General features: G+C 43.6%; 1 long non-coding RNA gene across 1 annotated transcript in view; it reads left to right on the top strand.

Annotated features, from left to right (window-relative positions):
• The first annotated feature begins 409 nt into the window (after positions 1 to 409).
• LOC137226396 (uncharacterized) overlaps positions 410 to 9,246 on the top strand; it is an 81,551-nt gene continuing 72,714 nt past the window's right edge. Inside the window, exons 1-3 of the long non-coding RNA XR_010944337.1 lie at positions 410 to 624; positions 730 to 866; positions 6,011 to 6,151. This is a non-coding gene — a long non-coding RNA (uncharacterized lncRNA). The remainder of the gene's footprint in view (positions 625 to 729; positions 867 to 6,010; positions 6,152 to 9,246) is intronic.

The following is a 9,246-nucleotide window of genomic DNA, read 5'->3' as shown; positions in this document are numbered from 1 at the left end:
TCAGGAAGGAATGTCAGGAAAGACTATTTCCTCTCCCCAGGGCCCCCAGCAAAGGACCTTCCAACTTCTCCTTAACCCGGGTGCCTTGCTCTGTGTGCCCTCCCTGGGCACAGGCTCATTCAGTATGGCTTTATCTCCATGAGATCCCCTTCGGTCCCTCCTTTCTCTCTTTTCCTGGATCCATAAACCCCACTGAAGTTATCCCATCTGGTTACAGCACGTCTGAGATTTCCGTTTAACTCTATTTAGTGAGGCTGGGATTGTGTGTCCCAGTGCTCTTTGGGGAAAGCTATTTCCAGGAAGGCAGAGGGCCAATGTTGGGGGGTGGGTAAAGCAGACAGCACAGCTGCAGGGGACGGTTGTAAAAAAGATTAAACCCGCCTCACAGCTGAGTGTATTTTACCAATGTAAATGTTGATCTCCTTTTTTTAAACCCTCCAGGGACCCCAAGAGAGGAGGAGAGGGCTGTGTCTCTGGAAACTTTACTAGGCAAAAAATGGTATTACAGTTGGAAATGCAGCTGACCCAAAGCAAGAAACTTCAAGAGCTGGGAGAAGGTCACAGAAAGGTCAAGAGGAAGGAAGGTGGGGGATGAAGGGGCTCAGATGGAATATTTCAGGCACTGTAAGCTTTTAAATAAATATTCCCAACCCTGCCCTTGGCTTATCAAGTCCTCCTAACCTTTTGAAGTTTACTAATCTTGCCACCCTCAAACTTGCTGTGTTCCAGCTGATAATGACTGACTCTGGTTTGAACTGTCATGTTGTCCCAGAAAGGAAGGCAAATCAATGCTGGGAGGCTCCTTATCAGGAGAGCAGTATCTATGTGTGAGGGCCCTGAGGCCTGCTGAGAAAGTCCAAGTAAAGGTAAGTGCACTCCTGACCCCCCAATCAGATCACCACCCTCTGTTCTTCCAGCGTGGTACTTACGGACTGGCACGTACAGGTGGCCCCCTGGCTGGGGTCTTATGCCTTCTCCTATAATTTCTCAGTTTCTCTTTCTGGTGTAAGCTGATGACTTAATTTACGATGTTTTGTCCAAGATGCTCCTCACTTAATTGCCGAATTGTCAAAACCGAAACAAGATCCAGGTGTGATGAGCTGGTGGTGTAGAAACGGTCAGAGGATTGAAAATATTTGAGAATCATCATTTTCAAGTGTTTCCTGCTGCCATAGTCTATTTCAGGACACAATGAATGATATTTACGAAGGGTTCACATTTTCTGACCACTTACCATGTGACCCACACTTTGTTAAGCCCTCTATATGTATTCTCATTTTATTTTTCCAACAACCTTATGAATAAGTCCTGTTTTACAGAGCAATTCAGTACTTTCTCCAAGGTCACAGAGTTGGTATGTGGAAAACCCAAGGTTTTTTGGGGTTTTTTTTTGCAGTACGCGGGCCTCTCACTGTTGTGGCCTGTCCCGTTGCGGAGCACAGGCTCCGGACGCGCAGGCTTAGTGGCCATGGCTCACGGGCCTAGCCGCTCCACGGCATGTGGGATCTTCCCGGACAGGGGCACGAACCCGTGTCCCCTGCATCGGCAGGCGGACTCTCAACCACTGCGCCACCAGGGAAGCCCCATTCATTCAATATTTATTAGGTATCTAGTATGTGCCAAACCCTGTGCTAAATTCTGGGGAGACAGTGGTAAGCAATAGCAGATGTGTGCATGGGCCCATGGAGCTGAGGTCTAGTGTAATCAAATAATGACAAAATTGTGAAATTTCCCTTCAGATAAATGAAGGGCAGGAGAGGGGTACTGGGTATGAGTGTTTATGATATGAGGTTGTGACTTGTCAGAGAGGTCGGGGAAGTCTTCCTAGGACCTGATGCAGGAGATATGTACGCATGAGGACATCCCATGACTATTTGGGGATGCTGTCTTCTGCTGCTCAGCAGAGGAGTGCTCTTTGGGAAATTCCTTGGATTATGCCTTTTACTTGGGATCAGTCTCTTTGGTCTAGAGAAAAAGATGCTCAAGGTTTTGGGAAGTCCAGCCCCATTCAGAAAGTCAGCCAAGCATTTCATACACTCAAGCACACCTTAACACAGAATGTCCAGGAAACAGGAGGCTCTTACTTGTTCAGCCTAAAAACGGACCTGAATATCTCTTGTCTGTGGAGTGTGGTTCTAACAGGGACTCATACAGTTTCTCTTGCCTATATCCTGAACAGGAAGCCAATCTCTAGAGTTAACTAGTATTTATTTATTTAGGCTTTGTGAAGATATATCTAGTGAAGTTGCTTCCACAAAGAACAGCCATCGTAGAATCCTGGAATGTTAACAGAGGAAGGATGTTAATGAATTTTACTGGAGAAGGATTGTGTTTGGTTCTAGCTCCCTGTTTAGCCAGTGAGAGAAGTGAAGTCCAGTGGTCAGATTTTCACAGCCATGCTCACTGCTTCACTCATTATCCTGGTGTGGTGGAGGCTGTGGTGACCTAACCAGACAAAACTCCTGTCCTCATGGAGGTACATTTTAGTGGGTCTCCCAAATTTCCCTGTCGCTGCTTAGTTCTCTTTCATGACATATTCACTTTCCAGACCCCAGTCCTCACTGGAAATGAATTCTCCTTGAGGCAAGAAGTAATTATTTTGACCAGTGATGCTCCTGAAATTTGGAACTCAGATTTATAATGATCTTCTCACATTGACAGTGTGAGAATCTTCTCTATAGTAAGATGAGGAAGACATTTTCCCTAATTAAGATACAATTGTTCTCTTGAGAAATCAAACATAACCATCCCATGGCAAAGCCATATTCTTTTTTTGACTCCTGGCATTGGCTAGTGTGGGCTTTAGCTGCAGATTGTTGGGAAAATATAGATTTTTAAATTGCTGTTGTTTATTGTTCTTAGAGTAATAGTAATAGACTCCATAAGAGGTTGAAAAAAAATCATCTATTTTTCATTAACGTCATCTAGGCCTAATATCTTCCTTTCATATAGAAATTTCATTTTTAAATTTCTGTATTAAGTGCACAATTAGGTACTAAGAGTTTTTTTTCTGTCATCAATGTCTGTTCCTGCAAAGTATCTACTTCCTGAGTGATTGTCCCGTTTTAAATTAACTGACTTTTTTCAATGGATGACTTTCCTAGTAGGGCCACATACATTTTTATAGCTGATGAGCCTTTATTGTTGGAACTAGATTTCTGGATATCCCAAACCAATGTCATGTAAGCCTAATAATAATAATAATAACGTATACATATGTAGTGCTTGCTATGGGTTAGGAACTGTTCCAACTGCTTTCATAGAACTCATTTTAATTTTCACAGTAATCCTTGGAAAAGTATGCTATTACTTTTTCCATTATACAGATGAGACTGATAGAAGGTTAAGTACCGGCATGTCAACACATCACCTTGAGTTCTACAAGAACTCTATACTTCCTCATTTCATTCCCATATCTTCACTAAACAGGGTGAACCCCTCTCCAAGTCAGTTGTTTGTGATGCAACGCACATTGATTTTTTTCAATCTCTTCAAGTCAGAGCTGGTAATGACTTTGGCCACCAACTGGTTTGAGTGCCTTCCCCATGTGACTCTTCACCAAACTTTCCGGGGAAATCAAACGCTTCAGGTGAAAGCCCCAGAAGACTTTTCACCCAGCTTCAGTTGCCTTTTATCTAAATCTCTCTAATGGTATGCTCCTAATGAACTGAATTTTGCCATTGAGAGTCTGGTTTTGTTTTGCTTTGTATTGTTGTGTTGACCCTAAGGGAGGTAACATCACAATACCCCTCGCCCCCTTCAAGGCTGCAGACTGTGCCACATTTTATCTGGCTAGGCTGCTGGCTTTTGGCAAGGATTGATGGATGTATGGCATTCCGAGGTCAAAAGTTCTACACCCTGGCTGCTCAAAGTGTGGCCCACAGTATCAGCACCATCTGGAAGCTTGTTAGGCCCTGCCCCAGACCTACTGAACTAGAATCTGCATATAACAGGTTTCCCATTAAAGTCTGAGAAGTACTGGTCTATTCTGAATCCAGAGAATTGGGTTGGTTGGGTTAATTTTAGGATCTTACCCTTTTTCACTTCTGTTTCTCTCCTGTATCCCCATCCCCGTGTCCAGGACAGATCCTCCCTTTGGTAATTTCTCTCATTAATATGCTTGTCTCTGAGTCTTAAAAGTGAAAATGAATGCTTCCCTTCGGATTTTACACCTGTTCCTATTTCGTGAAGTGTAATGTCTCCAGACAGCTTATATTAAAAAAAATTCTGAAATGCTATGTCTGTTTCACAGTGTGACATTATTTCTCTGAAGTTTTCAAGAAATGTTATCCTTGTTTTCCCATGCTTCATATTGGTTGAAAAGAACTGTTTTCTTTTCATAAGCCAACTACCATACATCTGCTTTTGATGTGAGATTAGAACCAATATTGCTGAGCCCAATTATTTTGCTTTGAAGTCCTGTAATTGCAGTTTGATTTTGACTAGATGTATTTCTTATCTAAACAAACCAACAGTTAATACTTCACTGGGAATGTTCTACTGTTGTGATATGTTTGGAGTAGCACTTTACTTATCACACTGCTTATTTATTTTTCAAGTGGAAAAAATGTATTACATCTTTAGCCATATTTTAAAGTTCCCAGCGTTTAAGTGAGAGCTCTCAGGTTTTGGTTTTAGATTGACTTAATCTTAAAAAGAAAATTGTAGCACTTAAGTGAAATGGACCAGGCAAAGGCACATAGCAAATTGGCATAATCTGGGTGGTGGGCTGAAAGATTTTAGGATGTAGAAAAAAACCTAGCTGCAGATAAGACTTTTGAAGAAAAGGAAAAAAATTCAAAATGCCTTTTGGAATGCTGCTATGATCCTCAATGCAGGCATTTATTAGGCACCTACAGAGTACACAGTCCCGGGTTGCTACAGCTCTGGAGAACATATGTCCTAGATTTTCTGGAGCAGTCTTAATTTCATTTTTTTCATGACTAGACCATGTGTCTCAAGTTTTGATCCAGCGGATATGTTCACAGCAGGAGCAGCAGAGAGCAGAAGGTGAAAGAGTCGACTTTCAGTGAGGAGTCATGACGTCTGTGTTTCCTTCTCAGATGAGCCCTTATTCCACCTGGGAAGTATAGGAAATGGTTCAGAAAGCACACCAGGCTCAGAAAAATTTATGCACATGGACAGATTTTTTGGTACTCTGTGCCCACCGCCCCCGGCCTTTATCCCACCCCACTTCAGAAGAATTTAGTTATCTGCAAAGCTCAAGTATAGGCCAAATTAAACCTCCACTTGTGTTGGACCTTAGAGATTTTTGCAAACAAATTGTGCAGTCAGTGAATCAGGCATCAGGCAATAAAGTACACACAATACAATTTTTGGTACTTTATGTACAAGATTAACAGTTCAAATTTGCCTGATTTTATAGCCAATTTAGATTAGCTAGAACAAGGAATCTAAAGATAGTATAGTTAATCAAAATTTTAAGAAAATTTCAAACATCTTTTTAAACAAAGTCCTTTCAACTTTTTTCCACATCAGTACCCTCCTAATACTCCTCACTTCTTTAAAAACGAAAACAAACCTATAATTGGTTACAAACAGCAGTAATGCCCACTTTGAATTTATTTTTACATTTATTTCTCCTCTGTAGTCTTTGGTGGAGATGCTGGTGTGTGGAATGATAGAGGGATTTACTTGCTGGTTTTATTCATTTAAAAATTTTTTCTTTTTAAAAAATTTTTATTGGAGTACAGTTGATTTACAATGTTGTGTTAGTTTCAGGTGTACAGCAAAGTGTACTCACTGGTTTTAGAGGCAAGAATCTGAGAGTGTGGAGGTTAACTGGGTCTTTTCTCCCCTTTTCCAGACGTTTTGCATTTAAAGGGAATACTGCGGAACAGGGATGTGCCCAGCCCAATCTCTGCTGCCTTGATATGTTGAAAACAGAGGCTAGGAACGTCCAGTGTAGATACCATGTCCTCACTTTCATTTGAAGTGATTATAGTTCTCTCCTTTGCAAAGTTATTTGCCTTGTATCTTTCCTCCACAGACTTGGAGGTACGCTGCCCACTCCACCTCAGAAGGAAACGTGGACTCCGTCAGAGTGTGGTGGAGCAAAGGAGGTGCACTAAGGACCCAGACATCTGGGTCTGGATGGGGGCTTCACCGCTTTCTACCTCCGTGCGTTTTGGTAAGTCACTTACTCTCTAAACTCCAGTTTCCTCATTGTAAAATGTGCACAACAATATAGATTCCACAGGCTCATTGTATTAAATGAGAGAACACATACCAACGTACTTAGGCAGCTACAAAGAAAGTCCTCAAAGGTTATCTTTTCCCTGGTGAATGCATCTAAGATTGCTAGATGCGATGCTCTGGCACCCTCAACTGTGGCATATCCCAGGAGACGCCTCTGCATGGAAAAGCCTGAAAATCAATCACTCATTCCTTGGCTCATTCATTCAGCATGCATTATGTGTCAGGCATTTGGAATATAAAAACAAATCGGACACAGTCTACTCCTGAGGGACTCTTCGTGGGCTGCTCACAGCATTAAACCAAATAACCCTCTTTTACAAAGATTTCTTACATGGTCTCAGATTTCTGCCTTGCCACCTGAATCAGCTGCTTGTTTTCATTTCAAGTTGATTGATTGGCATACGGAACTGACCAGCAGAGCATTAAAAAAAACTGTTGATTTCTCTTTATCTAAATTAAATTTGTATCGTTTATCACTGCTTATCATCTTCAAAGAGAATTATTGCTTTTGGGAATTTAAATCTGTACATTCCAGGGAAAGATACAACCATACTCTCCTCTGTCTAATGCTTACTGATGCCTCCTGTAGTATTTAGAGCTGGTATTGCAGTGATTAATACGGCCTGGCCCATGGTAGGACTCAATATTAACTTGAGTGAAGCATAGTTCTCAGAGGATAGATAATACAGCATTTACTGTTCTGCTGCCCTGTAAATTAAGATTTGAATGAAAAAACCCAAGAGCAGTATCATGTGTGGCCTCTGGGTGAACCGAATTGTTTTTCTAAATAGACACCTCCCAGAGTGAGTGTTGGGGGCGTATGAAACAGGGCTGAAAAGCGTAGGCTTTGGAGTCAGACACACAAGGTAAACACTCTCAGCTGGGCCACTCATGCTAGTGAACAACTCATCAACTATTGATGACTTTGGGCAGGTCTCTTGATCTCTCTGAGCTTCTGTTTCCTCCTGTGTAAACTGAGCATCCCAACAGTACATAGCTCTCTGACTTGAGGTGAGGATTAAGTGGGATATTGCGTGTAAGAGGCCTGGCCCATGGGAGCAGCCACTGAGGGGTGGCTGTTCTCATCAAGTCAGGTGTGGGGACCCAGGAGGTTGGAATTTTGGATGAATGGCTTTGCCTTTGGAGATTAACACTCCCATTATCATCACATAAATCAAATGGACAGTCTTTGAGGGTTTACAGCCTTTCCATCTTCCTAGGAGGCACTGCTTCCTCCAGATGTAGTTCTTAATCCAAAGGCCACCTGGAGGGGTTCCCAAGGCGTCATCTATTAACAGGCTTCAGGCTGTATATACCCAGGAGGGAGGATGCAGCCATTCCTTGATGATGGGGGCCACAGGTCTGGGGCTGCTGCAGGTCCCTGCCTCCACTCCACACTTTATTAGCTTTAGTTCAGGGATGAGGGCACTCAGGCCTGCAGATGGGAGCTGTTTCATCTTAGCTGGGTCAGAGGTTAATGGAGATAAGTAGTGTCTTCTTACCAGGAGGCCTCAGGAAAGCCCAGTGTGTTGCTGGAGTTGAATCAGGATCTCAGAGATTGAACAGATTGACATTCTCCTACCTTGTGGAGAGGGAGTGAGGCCCTATGAGAGAAAGCTGCAGCGGGCCAGGCAGGAGGGCAGGGTGGCTAGAGGTCCGTATCAGTCATCAAATGATTCAGGGAGAAAGAGGATAATTGCCCACCGATCAATCCAAAGTCTGGGATCGGTGCACTTCAATGTCCTATTGGGAGCCCCTGCATAACCCCACTTTGACATAAGGGCAGGCCCCGCTGCTGCCTCCCGAACCCTGGGGCCAGAGCAGGGCTCTTGGCACAGACTGCACTGCGGTAGCTCGGGGCCTGGCTGCCCCTGTGACCCACGGGAATGGCAGCCTGAGGTCTGATCCAGTCCTTCCGGTCGGGGCCTGTCTGGACAAGGGCAGCGTGTCTGGGAAGTGGATGGGGTTTAGACCTGGAACTTCTTTCCTGAGGTGAAGCCATCTTAATAAGTCAATCCAGATTACTAAAGAGGGGGAAAGTGTTTATATAATTAGGAATGTTTCTAAACACCCAGAAGCCATTTCTCTTCTGAAAGGCCTTCCCTGGTCACCCACATAAAAATATTCTTCCTCTGTATTTCTAAAGCACTTGGTGTAATTTCCTCTCTGTGCATTAATCATTGGCTACCCTGTATGCCAAACATGCTCTCTTCTTTTGCTTAACGTCCTAAAAGGGACGGAAGCAGCATTCCTCCCTCCCTTTCTCTTTCCTTCCTTCCTTCCATTACAATACATATTGGGCATCTGTGTGCCAGGTACTTCAACAACTGTGAACAAAACAGGCATAGCCCCTGCCCTGTGGAGCTGATGTTCTAGAGGGCATGCTCACTCACCTCTCCCCTGGGCCATATACTCTGGGAAGCAGAGCCACATCCTACTTCTTGTATCCCTTATAGCAGCTTGTGCCTTGTTAGCAGAGGGGGCTAAAATGCTTGTTGAATGAATATATGCCTCTGGGCATATATGCAGAGGTTGTGGATTCAAAAGCTCCTGGGACCAGTAAATGAGTGAACTGGGCTGAGTGTCTGGGAAACACTAGAGAGTGGTGGTGACTTTGGCAAACTGGAGAATGTGGGCAGTGGTCAGCAGCCGTTCCTGTCACTTTAGCTGCATGTGGCCACCTGAGTCCTGTCTTGCCGAATCTTCTATTTTCTTAAGAGAAGCTGGAAATTAGAATTTTAATGTGAAATCTCATTTTTAAATGTTGAAATTTAATTCACTTAAAAGACCCAGGGAAGTACACCTGTGGGCCAGATGAAGGGCACAGCTGTCATTTAGAGTGTTCTTATTTGTCGGGATTTACTGCTTTGTGGTGTTCGTGAAGAGATGGGATACCATCTCTCAGCCCAGCACACTAGAAATCTGTGCTAACTCACAGATTCCTCCTTCTTCCATCCCCTCGAGTCCAGCAGTCACCTCTTGGCCCCTGTCTGTTGCAGAGACGTGCTTATCACCTGCCCGTCCTTT

The sequence above is a fragment of the Pseudorca crassidens genome, chromosome 1 (assembly GCF_039906515.1).
Source record: "Pseudorca crassidens isolate mPseCra1 chromosome 1, mPseCra1.hap1, whole genome shotgun sequence".
In the NCBI taxonomy this organism is placed as follows: domain Eukaryota; kingdom Metazoa; phylum Chordata; class Mammalia; order Artiodactyla; family Delphinidae; genus Pseudorca; species Pseudorca crassidens.
Note: the sequence above shows the minus strand (reverse complement) of the source record. Positions and strands in the feature narration are given on the sequence as shown.